Source organism: Octopus bimaculoides, chromosome 1 (assembly GCF_046866305.1).
Source record: "Octopus bimaculoides isolate indiv1 chromosome 1, ASM4686630v1, whole genome shotgun sequence".
In the NCBI taxonomy this organism is placed as follows: domain Eukaryota; kingdom Metazoa; phylum Mollusca; class Cephalopoda; order Octopoda; family Octopodidae; genus Octopus; species Octopus bimaculoides.
This window is the reverse complement of record NC_142928.1, coordinates 167449462-167461961: the sequence shown is the minus strand read 5'-3', so window position 1 is coordinate 167461961 and position 12500 is coordinate 167449462. Positions and strand designations below refer to the sequence as shown.

At 36.3% G+C, this 12500-nt stretch overlaps 1 protein-coding gene across 1 annotated transcript in view; it reads left to right on the top strand.

The window, feature by feature from the left end:
- The window catches only part of LOC106869309 (uncharacterized), a 50668-nt gene that overhangs the window by 11593 nt on the left and 26575 nt on the right, over nucleotides 1-12500 (top strand). The gene's annotated exons all lie outside the window — the stretch shown is intronic.

Genomic DNA, 12500 nt, shown 5'->3' with positions numbered 1-12500 from the left:
TTACATCGTAATTTCTGAGTGCTTCTGTGTTTCATATAACTTTTTTTCCCTTATCATATTTGTGAATGCACATTATTATATTAGCTTTCACTGGAACTGTTGGAATTCCATTCTATAAGTTAAGTACATGCTCATATCTATATGGGTACGCAATTGTCTATGTACGAGGTTACACATTAAAAGATGTGGAATTGATAATTTTTATGTCTACAAACATGCATGAAATCTGTGATGTGTTTTGCAGAAGACAAACGAGGAACTGTTTCGTCCATGTTCCCCTAATACATTGGGACAGATTATACTTGTCCAGTACATATCTCAAATATGTGGTGTTCTTTATGAAGGTATCCAGTGTGAAGTTTATGCTTTTCTCAAAGACATAAACTACCAATGTGAACGAAAATAACTTTCACCGAGATCAAAAGCCCAGCTTTCAAAAACTGTTCTTCAGAAGCGTTATACTCCTAATGAAATGACCTCCATATATTAATAATAATTACTTATATTAAGACAAGGTCATCAAAGCGTATTTATTGTATCGAAGAAATATAACAGCGGAGTAGGTAATATCAAATGAATATTTTTAGCGAAGGCTTCACCATTGTTGGGAAAATAAGTGAACAATAATGCATTTATTTGGTTTGTGCCCGTGTGTAAATGCGCACACACATACATAAGAGTGTGCAGTAAAGGGGAGAGAGAGAGAGAGGGAGAGAAAGAGATAGGCGAGCATGTGAGAACAAGGAGTGCTCGGAATGTTAGTTGTTTGCCAATCTTATGTTTTACATTGTTAGTGTTAGTAAAACTATCTGGCTGTTCAATAAACTGGATGAACAAGAAAATATATATATATATATATATATATATATATATATATATATAGAGAGAGAGAGAGAGAGAGAGAGAGAGAGAGAGAGAGAGAGAGAGAGAGAGAAAGAGAGAGAGACAGAGAGAGACAGAGAGAGAGACAGAGAGACAGAGAGAGGAGAGAAAGAAAAAGAGTGAGAGAAGAAGTATATAATTAGAAATATATCTATATCTATATCTATATCTTTATCTATATCTATCTATCTATCTATCTATCTATCTATCTATCTATCTATCTATCTATCTATCTATCTATCTATCTATCTATATATATAATACAAAATGGGACAAGAACGCGAAACATGCAGACAGTTAGGTGATACAAGAAAGGGACAAAAAAAAAAAAACATCCAGATAGACGATACAAAGAAAACAAGGACGGGTCATTCGGAGTTTTCTTTCATCAGTCGAGTTCCAGATTATCTTTGCAATTTCGGCTGGTTATACTCGAGATTGCTCCAATCTGACCAGTCCCAGGGAAAAACTAAGCTAAGAGCATTAGATTCCTTGGAAGAAAGCAGCGAATGTATACGAAAACAAGGATGAAAAAAAATACGGAGAATGCTACACAAATACAAATAACAGGACACAACAACAGGCGTCTTTCGACTAAGGACGAATCAAATTAAGCTGGCGTGTGTGGAAATACAACCTTACGGCAGGGATACAAGATTTCACAGGCACAGGGAGGAATATCGATGTTGCACGGACGACGGCCAAATCAAGAAAGAAAGATCAGGCTTGGCCGAATACCGGTCCCGTGGGGGAGAGAAGAGAGAGCGAGAGAGAGAGAGAGAGAGAGAGAGAGAGAGAGAGAGAGAGAGAAAGGCAAAGGGACAGAAGAATTAAGGAAGGGGCGAGAAAAAATGACAGGGACACAGTGAAGGGAAAAGTGGAGGGAAAGTGAGCAAGAAGAGAAGGCAAAGAAATGTGAGAGAGGGGGAACGAAAGAACGAAGAGTGGAATGAACGAATAAGCGTGAAAGGGCTGATAGAAAGAAAGAATAGGGTCGTGCAAGATTTAGATAAATATATTTTTACACATAAGAGACCAAAGTGTACGTACGCCGCTATATATATATATATATATATATATATATAAAAAAAAATACAAAATGGACAAGATCTCAAAACATCTAGATAGTTAGGTGATACAAAAAAATAACAACAAAACATTCAGATAGACGATACAAAGAAAACAACGACAATAATTCAAATACATATATAAAAAAGATAGCTATTGCTAAGAACAGCACACATAATATGTTTGCATTTCCCATCCATTCTTTAAAACCATTCACTAATTCAAATAAAAGAAGAAAAAAATTCCCATGTTACCATTCAGAACAACCAGAGTTGTAGGAAACCGGGTCAGCAGTATCATATAATAATAGCTTCAAATTTTGAGACGAGTCCAGTAATTTTTGGGGTGGGCTTAAGTTGCTCAATACCAGAGATTTGCTTGTCAGTTGTTTGACCGTAACCAGTTGAGCATGTCTCTTGGTGGCTGACGATATGTGCATCTCTGATCATGAGCAGAAGTAGTGGGGGAGCATCATAACCATGTGTTGAGAGGAATTCTCTGGGGTTTGAATAATTCACCTTTGGAAACATGGGTGTTTTGCTCAACATCCTTAAACAAACCTTATTCAGGGACCTTTTGAGAGGGATGGGCTACTCGACCTGAAGAAAATTGTAACTGTGCCCCACCTGCGAGGTCATGCACTGTTTATCTTGATATGAGATCACCATGTCGCGCACATATGGTTGTGATGCATGTGCCTGGTGTACCCTTATCAGATGGGTAGTCATGATGGGTATAATGGGCTTCGTATATTTTATCCCAGTGTCACTTTGATGGCATGCACTGCTTTCTCACTCAGTAATAATGATAATAATAATAATAATAATAATAATAATAATAATAATAATAATAATAATAATAATAATAATAATAACAATAATAATAATAATAATAATAATGTTACTATGCTTAGGTCTCATTTATTTAAAATAGTGAGTCGAAAAACTACAATAAAAGCTACGTACATACGTACGTACATACATACATACATGCATGCGTACATACATACATACATACATACATACATATATGCATACATACATAATACACACATATATATAAACCAATGGAAAGTTATATATATATATATATATATATATATATATATATATATATATATATATATTGTAAATATTAAAACTAACTATTCTATAAATTAAATTCAGTGTGCACAACAAGTTTCTTTTTATTGAATAGTATGCGGTAAAAATAGTAATGTTTGACTTTTAAACTTTAGCGTGTACGAGTTTCTCTGTCTATCTTTCAAGTGTAGGTCAGTCTTTCTGTACATAAACATTTCATGTTTTCAGTAAACAATCCTCGTTGAAATTCTCCCTGATGATTCCCATTGACATTATCAGGAAAGCCATAGTTGTATGTGTGTGAATGTATGTATGTATGTATGTATGTATGTATGTATGTATAGGCGTAGGAGTGGCTGTGTGGTAAGTAACTTGCTTACCACTGCGTGGCACCTTGGGCAAGTGTCTTCTACTATAGCCTCGGGCCGACCAAAGCCTTGTGAGTGGATTTGGTAGATGGAAACTGAAAGAAGCCCGTCGTATATATGTATATATATATGTGTGTGTGAGAGAGAGAGTGTGTGTGTGTGTGTGTGTGTGTGTGTGTGTGTGTGTGTGTATGTTTGTGTGTCTGTGTTTGTCCCCCCGCCCCAACATCGCTTGACAACTGATGGTGGTGTGTGTTACGTCCCCGTAACTTAGCGGTTCGGCAAAAGAGACCGATAGAATAAGTACTAGGTTTACAAAGAATAAGTCCTGAAGTCGATTTATTCAACTAAAAGTGGCATTTGGAAGGGCATCCAGCTGTAAAAACCATGCCAAAACTGACCTCGCCTGTGTTGGTGCCACATAAAAAGCACTCAGTCCACTCTTTTTTGCTGAATCGTGAAGTTATAGGGATGTAAACAAACCAACAATGGTAGGGGCCAAAGATAAAAACAAAGACATACGTACGTTTGTATATATATATATATATATATATATATATATATATATATATATATATATATATATATATATATATATATGCGTGTGTGTGTGTGTGTGTGTGTGTGTGTGTGTGTGTATGTATACGATAAGCTTCTTTCAGTTTCTGTCTATCAGATTCACTCACAAGGCTTTGGTCAGCCTGGGCCTAACGTAGAAAACTCTTGCACAGGGTACCACTCAGTGGGATTGAACTCAAGACCACGTGGTTGGGATGCAAGCTTCTCAACCACCCAGCCAGACCTTCGCCTATAAATATTTTATGTATGAGTGTATGTATCAGTTTATGCATGTATATGTTTATGTATATATCTCTTTATATATTTGAATGAGTGTGTACAAATTTGTGTCCGTTATCATAAATTTACACTTCATTAATGTTCGCAAATTGAAACACTAGCTCTCATTAACGTGATGTGCGCTTGCACCACGTAGAAACAGTCGTCTGCTTGTATATAATTATTTCTATATTTAACTCTGTGGCTTCGCTGTTTGTTTTACTTATTATTGTTTTATATTTTATTTTTGCCCTCGTTTCTTTTTTTTCTGTCTTTTGCTTTAAATAAACATGTCAGTTTATAATGCAATGTTTAATGTTGCCATTTATTTGCATGAAGCTTACAGTTCATACGAATTCTAGAGCAAATTGGCAGCAATTGAAATTTCTCAGAAACTTAATGTCTACGGAAGGCGGTGAGCTGGCAGAAACGTTAGCACACCGGGCGAAATGCTTAGCGGTATTTCGTCTGTCTTTACGTTCTGAGTTCAAATTCCACCGAGGTCGACTTTGCCTTTCATCCTTTCGGGGTCGATAAATTAAGTACCAGTTACGCACTGGGGTCGATGTAATCGACTTAATCCGTTTGTCTGTCCTTGTTTGTTCCCTCTATGTTTAGCCCTTTGTAGGCAATAAAGAAACTTACTGCCTACGGTGCAATAAATAAATAAATAAGTAAATAGATAAATAAATGACAAAAGAAAGAAAGGAATAAATGAGTCAAAACATGGAATCAAAAGTAGTTACAGCGTTTCCTTCAGTTAGTAACAAATTTGTTCACAACAATTCATTAGAGACAGTTTAAAGTTTGATGTGCTGATCTTCTAAAATTAACTACTTAACAGAAATATGCATTAGATATGCCTTGAATGTATATGAACAAAAAGCTGTTTGAGATTGGATGATATTTACGTGTTCTGGGGGTCGTTTTTAACAACATAAGTGAAGTGGCTTTCAACAGAAACAGAAATTGCGTCATGTTTTCAGTTCAACTGGACACTAACTCATGCTATGGAGGAGAGGTCACTTTGCAAATTGTTGACATTCTTTTTATGCAGATACAGAAGGTCAAATTTGGAAGGTGTTGTAGGAAAAACTGAAATTGTTTGAAGACCCTTTTTTATCGATCCTTCTTCGCTGGCCTTCCCCTCCGGCTTACGTCTTTTCTGCAAAGATTCAACTTAACTCATGTATCGGATTCTTTTCTTTTCTTTCTTTTACTTGTTTCAATCACTTGACTGCGGTCATGCTGGAGCACCGCCTTTAGTCGAGCAAATCGACCCCAGGACTTATTCTTTGGAAGCCTAGTACTTATTCTATCGGTCTCTTTTGCCGAACCGCTAAGTTACGGGGGCGTAAACACACCACCATCGGTTGTCAAGCGATGTTGGGTGGACAAGCACAGACACACAAACATATACACACACACACATATATATACGTATATACGACGGGCTTCTTTCAGTTTCCATCTACCAAATCCACTCACAAGGCTTTGGTTGGCTCGAGATTATAGTAGAAGACACTTGCCCAAGTTGCCACGCAGTAGGACTGAACTCGGAACCATGTAGTTGGTAAGCAAGCTACTTACCACACAGCCACTCCTGTGGAAGTAGATGATTTATTAATATTTGTTTCTAATTTAGGTTCAGGACCAGCAGTTTTGTGGGGAAGAAGTTAGTCGACTCCAGAACTTGACTATCACTTTATTTTACCGACCTCGAACGGGCAAAAGGCAACAAATGATCTCAGTAGAATTTGAATTCTGGGCATATAATTTCAGAAGAAATACCACAAGGTATTTTGTCCAACACTTTAACGATTCTGCCAGCTCACTTCCTTTAAGTTGTTTTTAATTTAGAGCAGGGCCAGCATTTTTGAAGGGAGGGGGTTAGATGATACTCGTAGCACTCCGTCAGTTACGACGACGAGGGTTCCAGTTGATCCGATCAACGGAACAGCCTGCTCGTGAAATTAACGTGCAAGTGGCTGAGCACTCCACAGACACGTGTACCCTTAACGTAGTTCTCAAGGAGATTCAACCTGACACAGAGTGTGACAAGGCTGGCCCTTTGAAATACAGGTACAACAGAAACAGGAAGAAAGAGTGAGAGAAAGCTGTGGTGAAAGAATACAGCAAGGTTCCCCACCACCCCCTGCCGGAGCCTCATGGAGTTTTAGGTGCTTTCGCTCAATAAACACTCACAATGCCCGGTCTGGGAATCGAAACCGCGATCCTACGACCGCGATTCCGCTGCCCTAACCACTGGGCCTTGGCGGTTCCACAGCACTTAATCGGTGCTTTATTTTCTCAGTCTCGACAGGATGAATTACAAAGTCGACTTCAGCAGGATTTGAACTCGGACCATACCAAACCGTAAGAAATATTGCAAAGCATTTTCATCGATTCCCTGCGATTCTGGTAATCTATATAAGACATAAAAAGAATTCTTTTATTCTTTTATTTGTTTCAGTCATTTGACTGCGGCCATGCTGGAGCACCGCCTTTAGTCGAACAAATCCATTCCAGGACTTATTCTTTGTAAGCCTAGTACTTATTCTATCGTTATAATTCGCCGAACCGCTAAGTTACGGGGACGTAAACACACCAACATCAGTATTAAGCGATGGCGGGGGACAAACACAGACATACAAATACATAAATATATACACATATATATATACGACGGGCTTCTTTCAGCATCCGTCTACCAAATCCACTCACAATGCTTTGGTTGGCCCGAGGCTATAGTAGAGGACACTTGCCTAAGGTGTCGCAAAGAGGGACTGAACCAAGAACCATGTGGTAGGAAATCAAGCTTCTTACCACACAGCCACTTCTGCGCCTATATTTATAAGTGAGTTGGAAGTAAATATTGAAGCAGCACACTAAAGTATTTATATCTTTTGTTTTACTTTCAAGAAATAACGTTCATTCTAAAAGTTGTATTTCATTTAGTTATGAAAAAAACAACAAAAAACGAAAAGATCATTACTATTGGACTTTGGCACATCTTCAATCGTGTCCTCAGTCCACTGATAACATGTACTTCTCATATTCAAACACAAAATATGATTTTTTGACTATGTGTTTAAAATATAAGTACTGTGACCTAGTTTAAATCATTTATTTATAGGGAAAGTTACGACCTCTCTAAACACTTCGTGCTTCTTGACATATTCTCCCAAAGAGGCGCTACTGTCCGCATTAAAACCAGTTATAAATGAAAGCGGGTTAGAGAGTCGTTTGGTTTCTTTTATCTGGAGATTACCTACCTCCGTTATATAATGCTTACTACTCGACTCAAAGCAAAAGATCTATTTATATCAATTTCTTTATCTAAAATGTTCAGAGAAGCAGTGTTTAGTTATTTTCTTTTAAGTATGCTGTTCAAATTCCGGTTAGAAATTTTTCTTTTTGTTTCTATCTTTTTTTTTTTGTTTAAATTTCGTTTCATAAAGTTGATAAAAATGATGAAATAAGAAGCAATGTGCAGGGATCCTTTCACACACACACAGACACACACACAGAGACACACACACACATGTATGTATGTATATTTGCATGTGTATATATATAGGTATACATGTATATATATATATATATATATATATATATATATATATATATATATATATATATATATATATATATATATATATATATATATATATCTGCATGTATGTGTTACTTCCTCCCTCTCTTTCTCTTCCCCTTACTCTTTTTCCTCCAGCCCCTCTTTCTCCCTTTTTCTCTTTCACTATGTCCCTTCCATTCTCCTTGCAAATTTACGGCCTTTGTGTTAAATTTGGAAACCAATATTTCAGCGGCAACATCTTAACAAAGAACACTGACATGATATACTGCTCACATATTTTTCACGCAAACCAAGATGTTCATTGTTTGCTCGTGTCGTTGGGCGTTAGTCTTTTTGTAACATAAGACAGGTGTAGATTTGGCAGCAGGAAAAACAAAAAAGAAAAAAAAAAGAAAAGGAAAAAGGAAAAAGAATTGAAAAGACACGTAACATATACGGAAAGCAACAATAAGCAGATATAACTATATACGATAAGAAAATATAAAACACTTCTATAATTGGTTTTGCATCATTTCCTTTGTGAAATGTTTTATTTTACTTATTTATAATAATAATAATGATAATTATAATAAAAATAATAATAATAATTTATGTTGTTGAGTTGTTGTGTTATTAAATATATAGCTAATGTATGCAACAATGCACGCATTGTTCCGGCCTCACACGACAAATCGTTCTAAAGTAATACCCACAACGATTCACCAAACTACTCCATTTTAATACATATATATATATATATATATATATATATGTATATATATATATATATATATATATATATATATATATATATATATATATATATATATATATATATATATATATATATATATATATATATATATATATATTAGAAGCTACATTCATACTAAAAGGTGGGTTAAGTCAGATGGTTTATCTTTTCCTGATCTTTTTATTCTGTAGGTTTTCTCTATATATTATTTTGTCTTTGAACCAATATTTTCTCCTAGTATGCCGTATGATCTAACTGCAAAATACTATCCCAAATTAACCCTTATAATGTCTTATATTACTTATATAAAAAATATTAGCCATCCATTTATGCCTGCTTATATTTTGGAGTTTAATTCTTGTCATAATAACGAATCGAAATGTAACGATTCGTTATATCAGATTATAGTTCAGTATCTATCTCCTGCAGATTGTGTTGCTGATCCATCGGCTACACAATCTGAACTACCAGTAAAACAAGTGAATGATATGGAGGTAGATAGATATATTTATAACATTAAAGCATTTATATAGTATTTAATTCTAGAGAGGTGATCTGTAGAGTAATCAATAACTTACGTAGTCGCATTGCAGTCGGTTGATGCAAAATTAAAATCTGGGAAAGCTATTGCTTCGATGCCCAGATGTTAACACATGACCCTCTACCTAACATAAAATAATTTTAACAATTGCTTTGGTGAAGTCACAGTTTGGATGAAAGTCACAATTTCATAATATATTCAGTTTAAATCAATCTAATACATTACTGATGATCATCAACTCTGAAAAGTTGGGAGAGAATAGCATAATTGAAGCCCAAATTGATATGAACATTAGAATATAGAGACACGATAAAGAAACTTAACTAAATTAAATGCCTCACTTCCTGTGCCAGTCTCGGAGCCCCCGAAAAGGTCGTGGTAGGTGGTGGCTGCCCAACATCCTCTGACTAAGCCATGAAAAATACTGCACAGCATTTAGTCCGGAACCCTACCGTTTATGACACTCACCGTTCTTTAAGTAAATAATTATATATTCCCACTTATTGACATACGCACACGCCCTATAAATACATATATACATACATACATACATACGTACATACATACATACGCATGTACACACACATACATATTTGCGCATGATTTTAAATGTTTATACAGGTATGTAGATATATGTGTATGTGTGTGTACGTGCATATCACGTGTATGCATGAATATGTACTGATGCACACACACAGACACACAGACACACACACACACACACACACACACACACACACACACACGCACGCACACACATATATTTACATATATATCATGCATATATTATACATGTATATTATATAAGTATTTCATTTGTGTATATATGTGTGTGGCCTTGCGCGTATGTCTGCAATTGTATCCATTATAAAATGTGTAAAAATTGTAATATCTATAGGTGTATTTGTTTTGTGAGTGTGTGTGTGTGTGTGTGTATTCACGTGCGGGTGTGTGCGCGGTTAAACATAAAGAAAACGTTCAAGCTGAATGACATGATGGCAATCTTAAGAACTTCTGGTTAACGAAGAAAGAGCAAAAGGGTGCCTAGGCATAATATGACAGTTTTTTTTCCTGGCCCCTGGTTTCTTTAATGTATTTTTTGTCTCGCCATTATGTTTTGCACCACTCGTCTTACACACATTGTGTGTGACTAACCTAGTTCTTGACAGCATAACACAATGAACTCACACTGTTATCCCTAGAAAAATATAACTACATGTATATGTATGTGTATAATTTATATGTATATAAACGTACATATCTACACACACACTCACACACACACGCGTACATATATTCATATTTGTACATGTGCATGTGTGTTCACACGAATGTAGATATACATGCATGCACACACACGCAGACACAAATATGTATATCTGAACATACATATATACATGTATATCACTGTGTGTATACATACATACATGCATACATGTATATATCATATATATATTATATACATATATAAATGGTTGGAAAAAAAGGGTAGTAAGGAAATGTCACGGTAACGACGACGACGACGACGATGACGATGACGATGATGATGATGATGATGATGATTGCGACGACAGAAGCAGTGGTGGCGGCCGGGGCGGTGATAATAACAAAATAACTAGAAGAAGGAGGAGAAGGAGGGGAAGAAGAAGAAGAAGAAGAAGAAGAAGAAGAAGAAGAAGAAGAAGAAGAAGAAGAAGAAGAAGAAGAAGAAGAAGAAGAAGAAGAAGAAGAAGTATAACAACAACGTTAAGAGGAATGAGAAGAAGGATGAGGAGGTGGAAGAAGTGAAGAAGAAAAATATATCAATCGGAATTCGTGCCCTCGTTTAAAGAAAGGTTATGTACTATAAAGCCAAAATCTAAGATTCTTTATGAGGAGCTTCAAGAAGTTTCGTAGTGATTGGAACTTCTCCAAAAGAATTTGAGGATACAAGGCGATGATGTTGGAGGTTTTGGCATTGGGGGTGGTGTTTGTTGGTAATTGTAGTGGTGGTGGTGGTGGTGGTTTTAGTAGTGGTGAGAAACTCCAAAGCGTTTGGTTCCACAACGAGAGCAGAATGATTTATTGTGCTTGAGGTGGTTGTAATATCTTCTAAGAAATACTCCAGAACCCAGCGCTAGATTAACCATTAAACAAAATAAGCACGTTCTTATGGCATCAAGGGGAAGCGGGGAAGCGGGGAAGCGGGGAAAACCACAGAAATGGTAAATGGTTTACGGCGCTAAAGAAATCACTTTAAGCTTGTTAAAATAATATTCGAAGTGGTTTATATGATCGGAAATATAATTTCGAAGTGTTCATGGTGTCATAATGAGGATCTGATCAAAGACTTTGAAATAAAAATAAAAAAGTGTAGGAATAAACTTTTCAGATATAAATGAAGTGACAGTATACAAAAATAAACATTATTTTCTGTCTTACTTCCTCTTTTACTCTTTTACTTTTACTTGTTTCAGTCATTTGACTGCGACCACGGTGGAGCACCGCCTTTAGTCGAGTAAATCGACCCTAGGACTTATTCTTTGGAAGCCTAGTACTTATTCTACCGGTCTCTTTTGCCGAACCGCTAAGTTACGGGGACGTAAAGACACCGGGGACGTAAACGCATCGGTTGTCAAGCGATGTTGGGGTGGGGGAACAAACACAAACACACAAACACACACACACACACACACACACACATATATATATATATATATACATATATACGACAGGCTTCTTTCAGTTTCCATCTACCAAATCCACTCGCAAGGCTTTGGTCGGCCCGAGGCTATAGTAGAAGACAGTTGCCGAAGGTCTCACGCAGTGGGACTGAACCCGGAACCATGTGGTTGGTAAGCAAGCTACTTACCACGCAGCCACTCCTGTTAGTTTTGTTCCATTTTGAAAAATAAAAATTAATTTTAGAGTTTGTTATTGTTTATATTTTGAATTTTGTTGGCATCAATATTAAAAGAGCGAATCTACATTTAGATGAAGTGCGTGAGCAAACATAAGACATAGACACGCAAACACAAATAGACCAATAGACAGGAGCACACACATGCAAACACATACACACACACATACACATAGACATACACACACAAATGTACGCGCGCGCACATACACACATACGGACACATACATACACACACGCACACGTTTTTTTTTGTTTGTGTATTTGTATGCGTGTTTCACATGTTATATATTTGTGCGCTAGATTATATGCAAATACTTGCGACTTCGAGAAAACCCGTTCTGGTAACAGATGTTAAATTTTGTACGGTATATGAGAACAACCTTGAACATGTCAAATAGATCAGTTTTTTTTTTTTCAGTGAGCAGAGAGGAATCTTCACCAGCAAATTTCTTGTATAACACACCCCGCCTACAGGAACGGGTAGTGGTA